A 21,482-nucleotide genomic window follows, 5' to 3' on the forward strand; every position below is an offset into this window, starting at 1 on the left:
GAAAAAACGCTTTTTCCGCACATTTCGCTCGACGCACCCATCGAAACACGCCCCCAACAACACATGGCCTACCGTCCCGCGTTCCCACAGGTGTCCCGATGAAAACGGTACCTCACATGCGTGGGTGCACCTACCTGGCCGGCAAGGGGCAAGCCGAAAACGCAAGCAACCCCCAGTCTGTTTGCAGAGGGGAATCTCAGCCATTCTGCCGAACGGCACAACATACAGATATGGGCCTCGGGTGTCCAAGCCACCAAGGAAAACAGGGAGCCCCATGCATTTCCGAAAAGAGGACACCCGTGGGAATCCGCAGAGGTGTGATTTGCGCACATCGCCCCAGATTTTTTTACCCAGACACCCCTGCAAAGTCCGAAATGTGGGGGAAAAAACGCTTTTTCCGCACATTTCGCTCGACGCACCCATCGAAACACGCCCCCAACAACACATGGCCTACCGTCCCGCGTTCCCACAGGTGTCCCGATGAAAACGGTACCTCACATGCGTGGGTGCACCTACCTGGCCGGCAAGGGGCAAGCCGAAAACGCAAGCAACCCCCAGTCTGTTTGCAGAGGGGAATCTCAGCCATTCTGCCGACCGGCACAACATACAGATATGGGCCTCGGGTGTCCAAGCCACCAAGGAAAACAGGGAGCCCCATGCATTTCCGAAAAGAGGACACCCGTGGGAATCCGCAGAGGTGTGATTTGCGCACATCGCCCCAGATTTTTTTACCCAGACACCCCTGCAAAGTCCGAAATGTGGGGGAAAAAACGCTTTTTCCGCACATTTCGCTCGACGCACCCATCGAAACACGCCCCCAACAACACATGGCCTACCGTCCCGCGTTCCCACAGGTGTCCCGATGAAAACGGTACCTCACATGCGTGGGTGCACCTACCTGGCCGGCAAGGGGCAAGCCGAAAACGCAAGCAACCCCCAGTCTGTTTGCAGAGGGGAATCTCAGCCATTCTGCCGACCGGCACAACATACAGATATGGGCCTCGGGTGTCCAAGCCACCAAGGAAAACAGGGAGCCCCATGCATTTCCGAAAAGAGGACACCCGTGGGAATCCGCAGAGGTGTGATTTGCGCACATCGCCCCAGATTTTTTTACCCAGACACCCCTGCAAAGTCCGAAATGTGGGGGAAAAAACGCTTTTTCCGCACATTTCGCTCGACGCACCCATCGAAACACGCCCCCAACAACACATGGCCTACCGTCCCGCGTTCCCACAGGTGTCCCGATGAAAACGGTACCTCACATGCGTGGGTGCACCTACCTGGCCGGCAAGGGGCAAGCCGAAAACGCAAGCAACCCCCAGTCTGTTTGCAGAGGGGAATCTCAGCCATTCTGCCGACCGGCACAACATACAGATATGGGCCTCGGGTGTCCAAGCCACCAAGGAAAACAGGGAGCCCCATGCATTTCCGAAAAGAGGACACCCGTGGGAATCCGCAGAGGTGTGATTTGCGCACATCGCCCCAGATTTTTTTACCCAGACACCCCTGCAAAGTCCGAAATGTGGGGGAAAAAACGCTTTTTCCGCACATTTCGCTCGACGCACCCATCGAAACACGCCCCCAACAACACATGGCCTACCGTCCCGCGTTCCCACAGGTGTCCCGATGAAAACGGTACCTCACATGCGTGGGTGCACCTACCTGGCCGGCAAGGGGCAAGCCGAAAACGCAAGCAACCCCCAGTCTGTTTGCAGAGGGGAATCTCAGCCATTCTGCCGAACGGCACAACATACAGATATGGGCCTCGGGTGTCCAAGCCACCAAGGAAAACAGGGAGCCCCATGCATTTCCGAAAAGAGGACACCCGTGGGAATCCGCAGAGGTGTGATTTGCGCACATCGCCCCAGATTTTTTTACCCAGACACCCCTGCAAAGTCCGAAATGTGGGGGAAAAAACGCTTTTTCCGCACATTTCGCTCGACGCACCCATCGAAACACGCCCCCAACAACACATGGCCTACCGTCCCGCGTTCCCACAGGTGTCCCGATGAAAACGGTACCTCACATGCGTGGGTGCACCTACCTGGCCGGCAAGGGGCAAGCCGAAAACGCAAGCAACCCCCAGTCTGTTTGCAGAGGGGAATCTCAGCCATTCTGCCGACCGGCACAACATACAGATATGGGCCGCGGGTGTCCAAGCCACCAAGGAAAACAGGGAGCCCCATGCATTTCCGAAAAGAGGACACCCGTGGGAATCCGCAGAGGTGTGATTTGCGCACATCGCCCCAGATTTTTTTACCCAGACACCCCTGCAAAGTCCGAAATGTGGGGGAAAAAACGCTTTTTCCGCACATTTCGCTCGACGCACCCATCGAAACACGCCCCCAACAACACATGGCCTACCGTCCCGCGTTCCCACAGGTGTCCCGATGAAAACGGTACCTCACATGCGTGGGTGCACCTACCTGGCCGGCAAGGGGCAAGCCGAAAACGCAAGCAACCCCCAGTCTGTTTGCAGAGGGGAATCTCAGCCATTCTGCCGACCGGCACAACATACAGATATGGGCCTCGGGTGTCCAAGCCACCAAGGAAAACAGGGAGCCCCATGCATTTCCGAAAAGAGGACACCCGTGGGAATCCGCAGAGGTGTGATTTGCGCACATCGCCCCAGATTTTTTTACCCAGACACCCCTGCAAAGTCCGAAATGTGGGGGAAAAAACGCTTTTTCCGCACATTTCGCTCGACGCAACCATCGAAACACGCCCCCAACAACACATGGCATACCGTCCCGCGTTCCCACAGGTGTCCCGATGAAAACGGTACCTCACATGCGTGGGTGCACCTACCTGGCCGGCAAGGGGCAAGCCGAAAACGCAAGCAACCCCCAGTCTGTTTGCAGAGGGGAATCTCAGCCATTCTGCCGACCGGCACAACATACAGATATGGGCCTCGGGTGTCCAAGCCACCAAGGAAAACAGGGAGCCCCATGCATTTCCGAAAAGAGGACACCCGTGGGAATCCGCAGAGGTGTGATTTGCGCACATCGCCCCAGATTTTTTTACTCAGACACCCCTGCAAAGTCCGAAATGTGGGGGAAAAAACGCTTTTTACGCACATTTCGCTCGACGCACCCATCGAAACACGCCCCCAACAACACATGGCATACCGTCCCGCGTTCCCACAGGTGTCCCGATGAAAACGGTACCTCACATGCGTGGGTGCACCTACCTGGCCGGCAAGGGGCAAGCCGAAAACGCAAGCAACCCCCAGTCTGTTTGCAGAGGGGAATCTCAGCCATTCTGCCGACCGGCACAACATACAGATATGGGCCTCGGGTGTCCAAGCCACCAAGGAAAACAGGGAGCCCCATGCATTTCCGAAAAGAGGACACCCGTGGGAATCCACAGAGGTGTGATTTGCGCACATCGCCCCAGGTTTTTTTACCCAGACACCCCTGCAAAGTCCGAAATGTCGGGGAAAAAACGCTTTTTCCGCACATTTCGCTCGACGCACCCATCGAAACACGCCCCCAACAACACATGGCCTACCGTCCCGCGTTCCCACAGGTGTCCCGATGAAAACGGTACCTCACATGCGTGGGTGCACCTACCTGGCCGGCAAGGGGCAAGCCGAAAACGCAAGCAACCCCCAGTCTGTTTGCAGAGGGGAATCTCAGCCATTCTGCCGACCGGCACAACATACAGATATGGGCCTCGGGTGTCCAAGCCACCAAGGAAAACAGGGAGCCCCATGCATTTCCGAAAAGAGGACACCCGTGGGAATCCGCAGAGGTGTGATTTGCGCACATCGCCCCAGATTTTTTTACCCAGACACCCCTGCAAAGTCCGAAATGTGGGGGAAAAAACGCTTTTTCCGCACATTTCGCTCGACGCAACCATCGAAACACGCCCCCAACAACACATGGCATACCGTCCCGCGTTCCCACAGGTGTCCCGATGAAAACGGTACCTCACATGCGTGGGTGCACCTACCTGGCCGGCAAGGGGCAAGCCGAAAACGCAAGCAACCCCCAGTCTGTTTGCAGAGGGGAATCTCAGCCATTCTGCCGACCGGCACAACATACAGATATGGGCCTCGGGTGTCCAAGCCACCAAGGAAAACAGGGAGCCCCATGCATTTCCGAAAAGAGGACACCCGTGGGAATCCGCAGAGGTGTGATTTGCGCACATCGCCCCAGATTTTTTTACTCAGACACCCCTGCAAAGTCCGAAATGTGGGGGAAAAAACGCTTTTTACGCACATTTCGCTCGACGCACCCATCGAAACACGCCCCCAACAACACATGGCATACCGTCCCGCGTTCCCACAGGTGTCCCGATGAAAACGGTACCTCACATGCGTGGGTGCACCTACCTGGCCGGCAAGGGGCAAGCCGAAAACGCAAGCAACCCCCAGTCTGTTTGCAGAGGGGAATCTCAGCCATTCTGCCGACCGGCACAACATACAGATATGGGCCTCGGGTGTCCAAGCCACCAAGGAAAACAGGGAGCCCCATGCATTTCCGAAAAGAGGACACCCGTGGGAATCCACAGAGGTGTGATTTGCGCACATCGCCCCAGGTTTTTTTACCCAGACACCCCTGCAAAGTCCGAAATGTCGGGGAAAAAACGCTTTTTCCGCACATTTCGCTCGACGCACCCATCGAAACACGCCCCCAACAACACATGGCCTACCGTCCCGCGTTCCCACAGGTGTCCCGATGAAAACGGTACCTCACATGCGTGGGTGCACCTACCTGGCCGGCAAGGGGCAAGCCGAAAACGCAAGCAACCCCCAGTCTGTTTGCAGAGGGGAATCTCAGCCATTCTGCCGACCGGCACAACATACAGATATGGGCCTCGGGTGTCCAAGCCACCAAGGAAAACAGGGAGCCCCATGCATTTCCGAAAAGAGGACACCCGTGGGAATCCGCAGAGGTGTGATTTGCGCACATCGCCCCAGATTTTTTTACCCAGACACCCCTGCAAAGTCCGAAATGTGGGGGAAAAAACGCTTTTTCCGCACATTTCGCTCGACGCACCTATCGAAACACGCCCCCAACAACACATGGCCTACCGTCCCGCGTTCCCACAGGTGTCCCGATGAAAACGGTACCTCACATGCGTGGATGCACCTACCTGGCCGGCAAGGGGCAAGCCGAAAACGCAAGCAACCCCCAGTCTGTTTGCAGAGGGGAATCTCAGCCATTCTGCCGACCGGCACAACATACAGATATGGGCCTCGGGTGTCCAAGCCACCAAGGAAAACAGGGAGCCCCATGCATTTCCGAAAAGAGGACACCCGTGGGAATCCGCAGAGGTGTGATTTGCGCACATCGCCCCAGATTTTTTTACCCAGACACCCCTGCAAAGTCCGAAATGTGGGGGAAAAAATGCTTTTTCCGCACATTTCGCTCGACGCACCCATCGAAACACGCCCCCAACAACACATGGCCTACCGTCCCGCGTTCCCACAGGTGTCCCGATGAAAACAGTACCTCACATGCGTGGGTGCACCTACCTGGCCGGCAAGGGGCAAGCCGAAAACGCAAGCAACCCCCAGTCTGTTTGCAGAGGGGAATCTCAGCCATTCTGCCGACCGGCACAACATACAGATATGGGCCTCGGGTGTCCAAGCCACCAAGGAAAACAGGGAGCCCCATGCATTTCCGAAAAGAGGACACCCGTGGGAATCCGCAGAGGTGTGATTTGCGCACATCGCCCCAGATTTTTTTACCCAGACACCCCTGCAAAGTCCGAAATGTGGGGGAAAAAACGCTTTTTCCGCACATTTCGCTCGACGCACCCATCGAAACACGCCCCCAACAACACATGGCCTACCGTCCCGCGTTCCCACAGGTGTCCCGATGAAAACGGTACCTCACATGCGTGGGTGCACCTACCTGGCCGGCAAGGGGCAAGCCGAAAACGCAAGCAACCCCCAGTCTGTTTGCAGAGGGGAATCTCAGCCATTCTGCCGACCGGCACAACATACAGATATGGGCCTCGGGTGTCCAAGCCACCAAGGAAAACAGGGAGCCCCATGCATTTCCGAAAAGAGGACACCCGTGGGAATCCGCAGAGGTGTGATTTGCGCACATCGCCCCAGATTTTTTTACCCAGACACCCCTGCAAAGTCCGAAATGTGGGGGAAAAAACGCTTTTTCCGCACATTTCGCTCGACGCATCCATCGAAACACGCCCCCAACAACACATGTCCTACCGTCCCGCGTTCCCACAGGTGTCCCGATGAAAACGGTACCTCACATGCGTGGGTGCACCTACCTGGCCGGCAAGGGGCAAGCCGAAAACGCAAGCAACCCCCAGTCTGTTTGCAGAGGGGAATCTCAGCCATTCTGCCGACCGGCACAACATACAGATATGGGCCTCGGGTGTCCAAGCCACCAAGGAAAACAGGGAGCCCCATGCATTTCCGAAAAGAGGACACCCGTGGGAATCCGCAGAGGTGTGATTTGCGCACATCGCCCCAGATTTTTTTACCCAGACACCCCTGCAAAGTCCGAAATGTGGGGGAAAAAACGCTTTTTCCGCACATTTCGCTCGACGCACCCATCGAAACACGCCCCCAACAACACATGGCCTACCGTCCCGCGTTCCCACAGGTGTCCCGATGAAAACGGTACCTCACATGCGTGGGTGCACCTACCTGGCCGGCAAGGGGCAAGCCGAAAACGCAAGCAACCCCCAGTCTGTTTGCAGAGGGGAATCTCAGCCATTCTGCCGACCGGCACAACATACAGATATGGGCCTCGGGTGTCCAAGCCACCAAGGAAAACAGGGAGCCCCATGCATTTCCGAAAAGAGGACACCCGTGGGAATCCGCAGAGGTGTGATTTGCGCACATCGCCCCAGATTTTTTTACCCAGACACCCCTGCAAAGTCCGAAATGTGGGGGGAAAAACGCTTTTTCCGCACATTTCGCTCGACGCACCCATCGAAACACGCCCCCAACAACACATGGCCTAACGTCCCGCGTTCCCACAGGTGTCCCGATGAAAACGGTACCTCACATGCGTGGGTGCACCTACCTGGCCGGCAAGGGGCAAGCCGAAAACGCAAGCAACCCCCAGTCTGTTTGCAGAGGGGAATCTCAGCCATTCTGCCGACCGGCACAACATACAGATATGGGCCTCGGGTGTCCAAGCCACCAAGGAAAACAGGGAGCCCCATGCATTTCCGAAAAGAGGACACCCGTGGGAATCCGCAGAGGTGTGATTTGCGCACATCGCCCCAGATTTTTTTACCCAGACACCCCTGCAAAGTCCGAAATGTGGGGGAAAAAACGCTTTTTCCGCACATTTCGCTCGACGCACCCATCGAAACACGCCCCCAACAACACATGGCCTACCGTCCCGCGTTCCCACAGGTGTCCCGATGAAAACGGTACCTCACATGCGTGGGTGCACCTACCTGGCCGGCAAGGGGCAAGCCGAAAACGCAAGCAACCCCCAGTCTGTTTGCAGAGGGGAATCTCAGCCATTCTGCCGACCGGCACAACATACAGATATGGGCCTCGGGTGTCCAAGCCACCAAGGAAAACAGGGAGCCCCATGCATTTCCGAAAAGAGGACACCCGTGGGAATCCGCAGAGGTGTGATTTGCGCACATCGCCCCAGATTTTTTTACCCAGACACCAAAGTCCTAAATCTGTCGGTTGCCTCCCCAAACCCTTTGGGGGGGATAGCAGTGTTTTAGGCTTTCCCCTTGGCGGCCAGGTAGGTGCACCCACGCATGTGAGGTACCGTTTTCATCGGGACACCTGTGGAAACGCGGGACGGTAGGCCATGTGTTGTTGGGGGCGTGTTTCGATGGGTGCGTCGAGCGAAATGTGCGGAAAAAGCGTTTCTTTCCCCACTTTTCGGACTTTGCAGGGGTGTCTGGGTAATAAATTCTGGCCCGCTTCGCGCAAATCAGATCTCTGTGCTTTCCCACGGGTGTCCTCTTTTGGGAAATGCATGGGGTTCCCTGTTTCCCTTGCTGGCTTCGACACCCTAGGCCCAAATCTGTAGGTTGCCCACATGAACAAATTGTGCTGTGGCGAAAGGCTTGGGGTTACCAGCGGGTTACCCTTTTCCTTTTGCGACCCCGGTAGGTGCACCCACACATGCGAGGTACCTTTTTCGTCGGAACACCTGTGGGAACACAAGAAGGTATGACATCTGCTGTTGGCGACGTGTTTCGGTGAGTGGACACAGGGAAATGTCTCTGAAATTGGCCGGAAATGAAGACAAATCTCAGACATTTCCCTCTGGCCACTCACCGAAACACACCGCCAACAACACGTGGCCTACCTTCCCGCATCGCCACACGTGTCCCAATGAGAGGCTGACCTCTTGTGTGCAGGTGTGGTACCCGAGTGACAATGGGTACATCTTTAGTATAGTAACTTCGCGGTAGTGCGCTTAGGAAACAGTAAAGTTCTGGCAGTAAGCCATTTCACATGCACCTTTCCTCACACTTCCCATACATACCAGACGCAATGCAGTTAGACACGCAAGGTGGGATTTAGCACAAGGACAAACCTCCTTGTGTTGCACAAGCAGGTTTGTCCTTGTGAGCAGTGATGCCACGACAAGGCACCCACCGTATCACTGGCCATTCGTATCCCTTTCGTGTCTGCAGTCAGTTGGCATCCATTTCAGCAGTTGCACTTCTACCAAATCACTAGCACCAGAGCAAGTGTATCTACACATGAGCATATCTACACACTTATACCACATGGACATGTGTGTACAATGCAACTGTGTCTCTAGCAATATCTTAACTATCATTTGGCATCAATTTCATAGCAACTGTGTCTGCATGCAAACTTTATGTGCCGGCAATCACATGTGGACAGTGATAGCAAGTGCATACTGGCTGACTTCGCTACCCTGCCCTACAGGCGCTATCTTCCACACCAGCTTTCAGTATGCCCATAGTAACTATGGGCAAACATTCTTATGTTCCACCGTACCCACACAAAACAGCCATCCTGCAACATGACAATCATTTCGGCAGTGCTGGAAAAGTCCATTCACAGAAATTGCATCTGCATGTTCTTTGTATCTTTACCTAATTCACACACCAAACATATCCAATTCATTCCTACAGAAGACGTGTCACTTACACCACACATAACATTACTCGCAGTAAAACAATAAACAAGGCAGGATCTTACGAGGTACGCAAGACACCGCTGCCATATAGTTGCTGTCCAAGTACCACTTTCATGACACTTAGACCTCAAGGGTGGGAGCCAAAGTGGCGTGTATTATTTTGAAAAGACACCCCTTGAGTGGATGGAACCTGAATGGTGTTCTGGTCTTCCACAACGCACGGCTTGAGTAGAGGGAGCGGGACTGGCCTTTCTTTGCTTGCCAAACCTTAGGTGGAAGGAGCCAGATTTGGGTTCCTGCCCAAAGTACGCCGGAAGCGGATGGGGATTTCCAGACTTTTTTTTTTGTAAGGCAATCCCGAACAGGAGCAAGATGCACTCCCATAGGGGAGTGACCCAGAGTGCTCCACCCTTCTTCTCCATGGCCCGCCTCAACTAGAGGCGGTGGAGTGGCATTCCTTTCCAAGATGCGCCTTCTTTGGAAGAAACAAGCATTGCGTTACTTTGCAAGGCACACCACGCGCAGAGGGAGCTAGACTGCCTTTTCCTTATGAGGCAGACCTGAAGGGAAAGGTACCGGGGGTGATGTCTCTTTCCCAGGCAGGCCTCAAGTGGAGGGGGCAGGACTAGCATTGCTTGCCAAAGCACGCCAAAGGGGAGTAAAGCAGAGTGCTGTCCCCACCTACTCCAAGGCACACCTCAAGTGGAGGGAGCTAGAGTGGCATTTATTTCCAAGATGTGCCTGCTATGGAAGAAACAAGCATTGCGTTACTTTGCAAGGCACACCACGCGCAGAGGAAGCTAGACTGCCATTTCCTTATGAGGCAGACCTGAAGTGAAAGGTACCGGGGGTGATGTCTCTTTCCCAGGCAGGCCTCAAGTGGAGGGGGCAGGACTAGCATTGCTTGCCAAAGCACGCCAAAGGGGAGTAAAGCAGAGTGCTGTCCCCACCTACTCCAAGGCACACCTCAAGTGGAGGGAGCTAGAGTGGCATTTATTTCCAAGATGTGCCTGCTTTGGAAGAAACAAGCATTGCGTTACTTTGCAAGGCACACCACGCGCAGAGGGAGCTAGACTGCCTTTTCCTTATGAGGCAGACCTGAAGGGAAAGGTACCGGGGGTGATGTCTCTTTCCCAGGCAGCCCTCAAGTGGAGGGGGCAGGACTAGCATTGCTTGCCAAAGCACGCCAAAGGGGAGTAAAGCAGAGTGCTGTCCCCACCTACTCCAAGGCACACCTCAAGTGGAGGGAGCTAGAGTGGCATTTATTTCCAAGATGTGCCTGCTTTGGAAGAAACAAGCATTGCGTTACTTTGCAAGGCACACCACGCGCAGAGGGAGCTAGACTGCCATTTCCTTATGAGGCAGACCTGAAGGGAAAGGTACCGGGGGTGATGTCTCTTTCCCAGGCAGGCCTCAAGTGGAGGGGGCAGGACTAGCATTGCTTGCCAAAGCACGCCAAAGGGGAGTAAAGCAGAGTGCTGTCCCCACCTACTCCAAGGCACACCTCAAGTCGAGGGAGCTAGAGTGGCATTTCTTTCCAAGATGTGCCTGCTTTGGAAGAAACAAGCATTGCGTTACTTTGCAAGGCACACCACGCGCAGAGGAAGCTAGACTGCCATTTCCTTATGAGGCAAACCTGAAGTGAAAGGTACCGGGGGTGATGTCTCTTTCCCAGGCAGGCCTCAAGTGGAGGGGGCAGGACTAGCATTGCTTGCCAAAGCACGCCAAAGGGGAGTAAAGCAGAGTGCTGTCCCCACCTACTCCAAGGCACACCTCAAGTGGAGGGAGCTAGAGTGGCATTTATTTCCAAGATGTGCCTGCTTTGGAAGAAACAAGCATTGCGTTACTTTGCAAGGCACACCACGCGCAGAGGGAGCTAGACTGCCTTTTCCTTATGAGGCAGACCTGAAGGGAAAGGTACCGGGGGTGATGTCTCTTTCCCAGGCAGCCCTCAAGTGGAGGGGGCAGGACTAGCATTGCTTGCCAAAGCACGCCAAAGGGGAGTAAAGCAGAGTGCTGTCCCCACCTACTCCAAGGCACACCTCAAGTGGAGGGAGCTAGAGTGGCATTTATTTCCAAGATGTGCCTGCTTTGGAAGAAACAAGCATTGCGTTACTTTGCAAGGCACACCACGCGCAGAGGGAGCTAGACTGCCATTTCCTTATGAGGCAGACCTGAAGGGAAAGGTACCGGGGGTGATGTCTCTTTCCCAGGCAGGCCTCAAGTGGAGGGGACAGGACTAGCATTGCTTGCCAAAGCACGCCAAAGGGGAGTAAAGCAGAGTGCTGTCCCCACCTACTCCAAGGCACACCTCAAGTGGAGGGAGCTAGAGTGGCATTTCTTTCCAAGATGTGCCTGCTTTGGAAGAAACAAGCATTGCCTTACTTTGCAAGGCACACCACGCGCAGAGGGAGCTAGACTGCCTTTTCCTTATGAGGCAGACCTGAAGGGAAAGGTACCGGGGGTGATGTCTCTTTCCCAGGCAGCCCTCAAGTGGAGGGGGCAGGACTAGCATTGCTTGCCAAAGCACGCCAAAGGGGAGTAAAGCAGAGTGCTGTCCCCACCTACTCCAAGGCACACCTCAAGTGGAGGGAGCTAGAGTGGCATTTCTTTCCAAGATGTGCCTGCTTTGGAAGAAACAAGCATTGCGTTACTTTGCAAGGCACACCACGCGCAGAGGGAGCTAGACTGCCTTTTCCTTATGAGGCAGACCTGAAGGGAAAGGTACCGGGGGTGATGTCTCTTTCCCAGGCAGGCCTCAAGTGGAGGGGGCAGGACTAGCATTGCTTGCCAAAGCACGCCAAAGGGGAAAGACCCGCATGGCACAACTCAAGTACAGGGACTCATAATGATTACTATTTCGTAGGCACGCCTCCAATGGAAGGAGCCTGATTAGCGTTCCTTTGCAAGTCACGCTTTGAGCTGAGGGATCTAGACTGATGTACATTTTCTTGGCAGGCCTCAAGGGAAAGCTACGGCTGTGGTTGCCTTTCCAAGGCAGGCCTCAAGTGGAGGAAGCAGGACTAGCGATGCTCGTGAATGCACGCTAAATCAAGTGAAGTGAGTTGACATCCTGTTGCATTTTCATTGAAGGTACTCCTCCAGGGCAGGGTGCAAGAGTGCCATTCCTTTACAAGACATGCACGATTTCAGGGGCTAAGGGTCCCTTTCAAGGAACGATGGGCATTTTCGGAAATCAGTCGATCTCCCAATAATTTTCCTTTGTATGATACAAAAGGAAACAAGGCTGAAAGCAGAGGGCAGGCTGGGAAGGGCATTGGGGACAGTACACCCGAGTATCCTTCCTCTTTCCTTGTTTTGTACACACCTTACATTTTCGGTACGGTTGTGCCTTCGTGGCAGTGGGAGGAACATAATCACCAAAGTGTCGCTCTTGCAATCTGGCCACATCTTCGACCTCTGGAAAGGAGGGAATTTGTGCATGAACATTAGCCAGAGATTGAACAATTTCTAATTCAAAATCCAAAAAGGAGAGCTTGTTTTGTGGAGTAGCTGCACGGTACACCACATAAGCATTGTACGTTGCCATATGCACAATGTGTGTGGCTAACTTTTTGTACCAGAAACGCGACTTGCGTTCAGCGTGGTATGACTCAAGCACTTGGTCATTTTTGTCTACTCCACCCATGTACTTGTTGTAATCCAGAATGCAATTGGGCTTCAACACTTGCTGAGTCTGCCTGCGCAGAGGGACAGCTGAAGTACTTTCATCATGAATAGTACTTAGCATGTACACATCCCTTTTGTCGCAGAATTTCACTGCTAACAATTCATCCTGCCGCAATGCCATACATTGTCCCTTGGCCAACTTCTTACACACAAGTTGTCTGGGGAAGCCTTTGCGGTTACTGCGGATTGTACCGCATGCCAGTGTGCCCACATTGAACAATTCCTTGAACAGTGGAATTCCGGTGTAGAAATTGTCTACATACAAATGATGTCCCTTGTGGAGCCATGGTGTGAGAAGATCCCAAACAATCTTCTCACTTGTCCCTAAATGGGCTGGGCAGCCCGGAGGGTTTAGGGTAGAGTCTTTACTGGTGTAGACTCTTATGCTGCTGACATACCCAGTGGTACTTTCACACAACATGTACATTTTAATCCCATATCGTGATCTCTTGCTAGGAATGTATTGCCTGAATACAAGGCGACCTTTGAACAACACCAACGATTCATCAATTGATATGTTCTGGCTAGGAACATACACCTCTGCAAATCGGTGAGTGAAGTGGTCCAGAAATGGCTTAAGTTTGAACAGCCTATCAAAGTTTGGGTCCGTTTTGGGTAATGCTGCCGAGTTGTCATTGAAGTGCAACATACGGTGCAGTGCTTGAAAGCGATTTCTGCTCATTGTAGCTGAAAAAAACGGGCAATAAAGTGGTGCTACAGTAGTCCAGTATATTGCGACAGACGGCTTGTGTCCAATTCCCATGAGCAAAATGAGACCCCAAAACTGTCTCATTTCAACATCGTTTGTGGGTACCCATGCTTGTGCTCTGGAGTGGGGTTTTAGAGTGGGACCCCTAGACCTCATGAACTGTGCAGCGTATAAATTGGTTTGCTCAACCACATCTGCAATGAACCCATCATCAACAAAAAGGTTGAAATAATCAATAGGCTGAAACCCTTCTGTATTCACTGTGCACCCTGATATACCAGTGAAAGGGGGCACAACAGGCTGAGCCATTGCTGGAGGCACCCAGAGCGACTCTTGAGTCATGTCAGGAACTGCCACATTGCGTGGCCGTCTTCCACGTCCCCTCCCCCTTACAGGTCCCCTGCATGTGGGAAGTGTGCGAAAAGGTGGACGCACTCTTCCTTCCTCTTCATCATCAGATGATGACGATGATGAGTGGGAGGAGGGACTTTCGTCAATGGCCATCTCACTTCCCCAATCACTTCCCTCGTGCCCCTCAGAAGCACTATCTGTTTCAGAATGCATGTACACATCTGTGCCTTGCTCTGAGCCAGACTCCATCACTGCAGCTAATGCCTCCGCACCAGACATTGATCGCCGAGAAGCCATGAGTACCTTCGCTATGGAACCCTTCACTGCCCAAAGACCAGATGAAGACTGAAACAAGAAGTATGTGTGCTTCTGAAAGTATGGAACGTAGCACAGTAAGTGGTATTCAGTGCCACAAACCTACTCCACACAAGTACACCAAAAGGTCCAGACTTTGCTCACAAACTGTAGCAGCCCTCTGCAATATGAAGTACTCCCTGCACGCTACAATAAACGGAGTAGTACTTTGCAAACACTCACGTGAAATGCTAAGGACCAGCTGACTGCTTTCCTACAAGTGGGTAGACAGCTACAACACACCTGCACCTAAAAGAAAGAGAACAGAAAATCTATGGACAATGTACTATTCCGCTAAACTGTACAGAAATACAAGCGTGGGGACGAGGATTTCAGCCACACTACCTATTCAGAAACAGCCAACATGCTTTGCACCATGCCCTCCTCCATGGGATGCTCGTGGATGGTAATTCGAGGTGAGAAGGAACCATGCAACGTATTAGTAATTGGGTGAGTTGAAAAGCCATAGGCAATGAAGAAGCAGAAAGGGAAGATAAATAAAGTACACGGCTGGCCCTTCCGGGCAACTGCTGGCACACTTTTGACAAAAACACCTGCTCATTCATATAGGGGTGTCTATTGTAAGGGGAAAGCTCACAAGGACAAAATTATTGCAAGGCCAAGCAAATTGATGTAGGCTGAAGCAAGTAGTGATGGGTACCTAAGAATTAAGTAGCAGACACATACTGAATGCTTTGACATGCCATGAATGCAAACAATTGCTAGAAAGTGGAAGTCTCACTGCCAACATACTTACTACCATTTGTATTCACTTTTCACATCTTCCAGTGTGTCCATCAGTCACTGGGCAAACTCCCCCTAAAATAGCGTCTGGGCAAAATCCATTATGTTTCCAATGAACAGCTCCATGCCTGTTTTGGAAAGGTGCACCCCATCTCTGTGAAACATCACAGCACCTTTGATATTGCCATGGTGAATGGTCCGTATTCTGGTGTTGCCCTCTGTCAGTCTAGTGAACTCGCCATTCATTTTCCACACCGAGCGGTTGATGGCCCTTCTATTCCCTTGAGTTCTCCAATCCATCCTGGGAATCATCTGGGACCAGGCCACCACAGTATTTGGAAACCTCTGTGCAATCCATTCAAGGTCTGCCATGAGCTGCTCCCGTACCCCCTTCCGTCCCACAGACGCAAAATCATTTCCTCCCAGGTGAACCACTATAAGGTCAGTGGGGCCTTTCCTTTTGCTTGGGCAGCAATGATGGCTCCTCGGAGCTGGTGAAGGCGCATCCCCCCCACCCCAAACCAATGCACTGCAAGGCCATCCCTTCCAGACCCAGATGTAGGTGGCCCTCGGAAATGTCGTGCAGCCCTTTGGATATAAGAGTGGCCGAAAATCCACACAACCCTCATCCTCACTAGGAAATGGAAACAGGAAAACCCCCATGATTATGGCTACACATACATTTTATCACATTACACAACAATTGCACCAATACATGACTCTTGTAACAATCCCAGACACACACTTCACCCATTCGGAAACCACCTCTCATTTGAGACAACAGTAGGTCGACACATAATTGCCACATTATTTTCAGGGGAAGGAGGTGAAGAAGATAGTATGTCACCTTGTGCCAATAACACAGTTGTGCTGGCGCAATTGTAATCAGTAAAAGTTGTCTGCTCCTGTGGCCCACCGCCTGCCCAGCACGGTGGTAAGGTGACTTGCACATGCTACATCGTTACAATTTGCCAGGGTGACTAGTCTCACAGAGGATATGAAGTCCACAGGAAGTGTGCTTTGTACGCTCTCTGAATATAGGTACCCTGACAGAATGTGCCACATTTACCACAAATGGGTGCACCTTCAGGCACTTTCAATGTGAGTGTTTCGGCCATAGCTCCAGGACCACTAGTGACCTTGGGGGCACTTCACTACCAAGGAAGGGAGGTGGCCAAGGTCACACCCATCACCCACCACTACCCTACATAGCTTCCTGGTCAGCACTACAGCTTTCCTCTCCTGGAAGGGATTGGACCCTGCCAGGGCACCCTGCACCCACTGCTGAATTTGGAGGACAAAATATCCACCTGGGGGACGGACGCCCAAGGCCAATGACACCCCCCTCTCTAGCTACCCTATGTTACAGTTTTTCCCCCTGCAAAAGGATGGGGACCCTGACAGGGCACACTGGGACCACTGCTGAAATTGGACCACAGAAATGGTGAACTTTGCAGTGAAAGGAATGAGCTCTGTAACAAGTGTGCATGGCATGCTCAGAAAAAATGACCATCTATATAACTACTGGAATTTTTTTTTTTAAATTTGCTGCTACTTGTCGGCCAAACCTTTCCTTCTGCAAAGCAGCTGCCTTACTCAATGCAAGGCACACCCATCACTGGCCCCCGACCCTCCCCACTACCCTTTCCCACCCTTATCACTGACAATGCAGCCACAATTCCTTCCACCACAATAACCCTCCACCCCCACATTACCGAGTAATTAATGTTGTACTTACATAAGTCAGCAATAGCTTTTCAGTAGCCGCAACTGCAAAGGAAACATAAAAGAATTAAAATCAATGCTTTGCCTACCAATTACACATCCAAACTGTCTGCCTACTATCTGTACATTTTTCACTTCCTTCCATCAGTTCCATGACACTTCTCAGTCATCTACCACTACGGAAGGCTAGACTGCACACGGATTGGAAATGGAAATAAGACAAGTGGGCATATGGCATCCTGCAGAAAAAACATAAAAATAAATAAATCCCGGAAATCTGGCACCAAACCATCACTGTTTGGAAACATCTGTGCTATCCATTCCAGTTCCTCCATTAGCAGCTCATGTATCCCTTCCCCTCCCACAGACGTTAAATCTTTTCCTCCCAGGTGCACCACTGTAGGGTGTTGGGGTTGCATCTCCTTTTGCATGGACATCGCTGATGGCTCCTCTGAGCTGGTGAAAGCACTTCCCCCTAACCCCAAACCAATGCACCAGGAGGGCATCCCTTTGAGAGCCAGATGTGGTTGGCCCTCGGAAAATCGTGCAGCCCTTTGGGTGAAAGAGTAGGCAATTATCTACACAACCCTCATCGTCACTATGATATGGAAACAAGTGAACCCCCATGAATATGCCTATACATACAGTTTACCAACTAGCTGAATGATTGTGTGAACACATGGCTCTTGTAACAATCCCAGACACACACTTCACCCATTCGGACATGCACCTCTCATGTGAATTTACAGTAGGTCATTACGTAATTGGCACTTGTGTTTTAGGGGAAGGAGGTGGCAAAGAGGTGAGGAAGACAGTATGTCACCTTGTGCCAATAACACAGTTCTGCTGGGGCAATTGTAATCAGTAAAGGTTGTCTGCTCCTGTGGCCCACCGCCTGCACTGCACGGTGGTAAGGTGACTTCCACATGCTACACCATTACACTTTGGCAGGGTGACTAGTCTGACAGAGGATATGACCTGTGCAGCAAGGGTGTTTTGTAACCTCTCCGAATATAGTTCCTCTGACAGAATGTGCGCCATTCATTACACATGCATGCAAATTTGGACACTTTGATTGTGAGAAATTGGGGCGCAGCTCCTAAAGTACTGGTGAACTTGGGGCCATTCAACTACCAAGGCAGAGAGGCAGCCAAGGTCACACACATCAACCACCACCACACTACATCTCTGCCTGGCCAGCACTGCAGCTTTCCCCTCTAGGACGGGATGGGGACCGTGCCGGGGCACCCTGCACCCACTGCTGCTTTTGAGGGACTAAATATCCATCTGGGAGATGGACGCCCAAGGGCAATGACTTCATCCCCCACCCCTCCTGCCCCTCTAGCTACCCTGCGTTACAGCTTTTCCCCCTGCAAAAGGATGGGGAGCCTGGCGGGGCTCACTGGGACGACTGCTGGAAAAGGACCACAGAAATGGTGATCGTTGCAGTAAAAGTAGTGTTCTCTGTATCAAGTACGCGTACCATGCTCAGAACAAAATGACCATCTGCATTACTACCGGCAACATTTTTGAAAAGGAGCTGCTACTTATGTCGGCCAATTTTTCCTTCTGCAAAGCAGCCACCTTCCTCAATGCAAGGCACTCCCATCACTGGCCCCCGAACCGCCCTACTACCCTTTCTCACCCATACCACTGACACTGCAGCCACAGTTTCTCCCACCACAGTAACCCTCCACCCGCACATTACCAAGTAATATATGTGGTACTTACATAAATCAGCATAAGCTTTTCAGTAGCCGCAACTGCAACAGAAACATAAAAGATTTACATTCAGTGCTTTGCCTACCAATAACACATCCAAACTGTCTGGCATATATCTGTACATTTTTCAGCTCCTTCCACCACATACATGAAACTTCTCAGTCATCTACCTCCACAGAAGGCTGGACTGCACAGTGATAGCAAACTGGCCTAAGACCAATGGGTGTATGGCAACCCCCAGCACACAAAAAAAACATTGCACAGATGGCTAAGTGGCAAACTTCCCTCCCAGGGAAACAGCACTGTTCAGCTGCACTGGGGGGGCGTTTTGTCCGCAACCCGGGCAAGTGTGTTCCTGGCCACCCCAATCCCTCCCCAGAGCACCCACTTCCTTCACAACAGAACACTACAGGCCCTGTTCACCCCCAACCCAATAGCAATGTGCCCTCCACCCACTATAAAATGTTGGAATAAGCAAAATTTCATACGTACATAACAAGGGAGAAGCTTGAACTGCTCAAGACCTGTAAAGGAAGAACAAAACATATATTATCTGTGTCAGCCCACCCAAATACCAGACCACCCATATTGGCCCCCCCTGTTGCATTGGCCTGTACGTTTTGGGCACCCCGGCGCCAGACTGGCACACCAATGTGCCCCTCTACGCCAAGGCAGGTATAGTAAACGAAGAACCCAATTCAAAATGGCAGGCTGCCCTTTTGTGGGGGCGGAGGGGCCCCCTACACCGCTGTGGAATTTCCTAACGTGAGGGGGGTTGCACCTCTCCACCACCACCCCAATTTGAGGGGCGGCCCATCTCATGTAGCCCTAGCAAGGGGCAGATAAGGGGGAAGGCTGTCCTGCACTCCTCCCTAGGCTCAGGCGTCCGTTCTAGGAGCAGATATCTGGTCCCAGGGAGGGCTGCATGACATGGCACCCACTCCATTGTGGGCAGGGGGGGTTAACGCCCCATTAATGTGCACAGGGGCACATTGGTGTGCCAATCTGGTGCCGGAGTGCCCAAACCCTACTGCCCCATCTATTGGGGGTCCTGCCCCACCTTTTGGGGTGCCCCCCCCACCCCACCCCCAATGGCTGGGGGACACACCTCATGCAGGCCTCCCTGGGCCTCCTCCAAACGGCTGCGTGAGGTACACCCCACCTCCATTTGGGGTGAGGGGGGAGAGGGCCACCCCAAAAGGTGGGGCGGGACCCCCAATAGATGGGGCAGTAGGGTTTGGGCACCCTGGGGGCAGATAGCCACACTAATGTGGCCATCTGCACCAAGCAAAGTTGGGTAAACAAAAAAAATATACAAAACCACAGGCTGCTTTTTAGGGGGGGCTGAGGGCCACCCTAAATTGGCAGCGCATGATGTACCGCAACGGGGGGTGGCCCTTAACCCCCCCCCCCCACCCCAAATGGAGGGCCCCACCTCATGCAACCCTCCCTGGGGGCAGATATCTGCTCCTAGGAAGGGGCATCTGACCCCAGGGAGGGATGCATGAGGTGCGGCCCCCCCTATCTGCGCCCAGGGAGGGTTGCATAAGGTGGGGCCCTCCATTTGGGGTGGGGGGGGGGGGGGTTGAGGGCCACCCCCCGTTGCGGTACATCATGCACTGCCAATTTAGGGTGGCCCTCAGCCCCCCCTAAAAAGCAGCCTGTGATTTTGTATATTTTTTTTTGTTTACCCAACTTGGCTTGGTGCAGATGGGCCCATTAGTGTGGCTATCTGCCCCCAGGGTGCCCAAACCCTACTGCCCCGTCTATTGGGGGTCCTGCCCCACCTTTTGGGGTCCCCCCCCCACCCCACCCCCAATGGCTGGGGGACACACCTCATGCAGGCCTCCCTGGGCCTCCTCCAAACGGCTGCGTGAGGTACACTCCACCTCCATTTGGGGTGAGGGGGGAGAGGGCCACCCCAAAAGGTGGGGCGGGACCCCCAATAGATGGGGCAGTAGGGTTTGGGCACCCTGGGGGCAGATAGCCACACTAATGTGGCCATCTGCACCAAGCAAAGTTGGGTAAACAAAAAAAAATATACAAAACCACAGGCTGCTTTTTAGGGGGGCTGAGGGCCACCCTAAATTGGCAGCGCATGATGTACCGCAACGGGGGGTGGCCCTCAACCCCCCCCCACCCCAAATGGAGGGCCCCACCTCATGCAACCCTCCCTGGGCGCAGATAGGGGGGGCCTCACCTCATGCATCCCTCCCTGGGGTCAGATGCCCCTTCCTAGGAGCAGATATCTGCCCCCAGGGAGGGTTGCATGAGGTGGGGCCCTCCATTTAGGGTGGGGGGGGTTGAGGGCCACCCCCCGTTGCGGTACATCATGCGCTGCCAATTTAGGGTGGCCCTCAGCCCCCCCTTAAAAGCAGCCTGTGATTTTGTATATTTTTTTTTGTTTACCCAACTTGCCTTGGTGCAGATGGGCCCATTAGTGTGGCTATCTGCCCCCAGGGTGCCCAAACCCTACTGCCCCGTCTATTGGGGGTCCTGCCCCACCTTTTGGGGTGCCCCCCCCCAACCCCACCCCCAATGGCTGGGGGACACACCTCATGCAGACCTGCCTGGGCCTCCTCCAAACGGCTGCGTGAGGTACACCCCACCTCCATTTGGGGTGAGGGGGGAGAGGGCCACCCCAAAAGGTGGGGCAGGACCCCCAATAGATGGGGCAGTAGGGTTTGGGCACCCTGGGGGCAGATAGCCACACTAATGTGGCCATCTGCACCAAGCAAAGTTGGGTAAACAAAAAAAAATATACAAAACCACAGGCTGCTTTTTAGGGGGGCCTGAGGGCCACCCTAAATTGGCAGCGCATGATGTACCGCAACGGGGGGTGGCCCTCAACCCCCCCCACCTCAAATGGAGGGCCCCACCTCATGCAACCCTCCCTGGGGCCAGATATCTGCTCCTAGGAAGGGGCATCTGACCCCAGGGAGGGATGCATGAGGTGAGGCCCCCCCTATCTGCGCCCAGGGAGGGTTGCATGAGGTGGGGCCCTCCATTTGGGGTGGGGGGGGGTTGAGGGCCACCCCTTGTTGCGGTACATCATGCGCTGCCAATTTAGGGTGGCCCTCAGCCCCCCCTAAAAAGCAGCCTGTGGT

The 21,482-nt window shown here is 53.4% G+C and overlaps 1 long non-coding RNA gene across 1 annotated transcript; it reads right to left on the reverse strand.

Annotated features, from left to right (window-relative positions):
- Positions 1–15,450: 15,450 nt before the first annotated feature.
- On the reverse strand, positions 15,451–18,894 carry LOC138481639 (uncharacterized). Its single transcript, XR_011274507.1, has 4 exons — positions 18,868–18,894; positions 18,385–18,416; positions 16,667–16,698; positions 15,451–15,562 (listed from the first exon to the last, which is right to left on the reverse strand). It is a non-coding gene; the product is annotated as an uncharacterized lncRNA (long non-coding RNA).
- Between the last annotated feature and the right edge of the window lie 2,588 nt (positions 18,895–21,482).

Source organism: Ambystoma mexicanum, chromosome 1p (assembly GCF_040938575.1).
Source record: "Ambystoma mexicanum isolate Mex_15411 chromosome 1p, UKY_AmexF1_1, whole genome shotgun sequence".
Classification (NCBI taxonomy): domain Eukaryota; kingdom Metazoa; phylum Chordata; class Amphibia; order Caudata; family Ambystomatidae; genus Ambystoma; species Ambystoma mexicanum.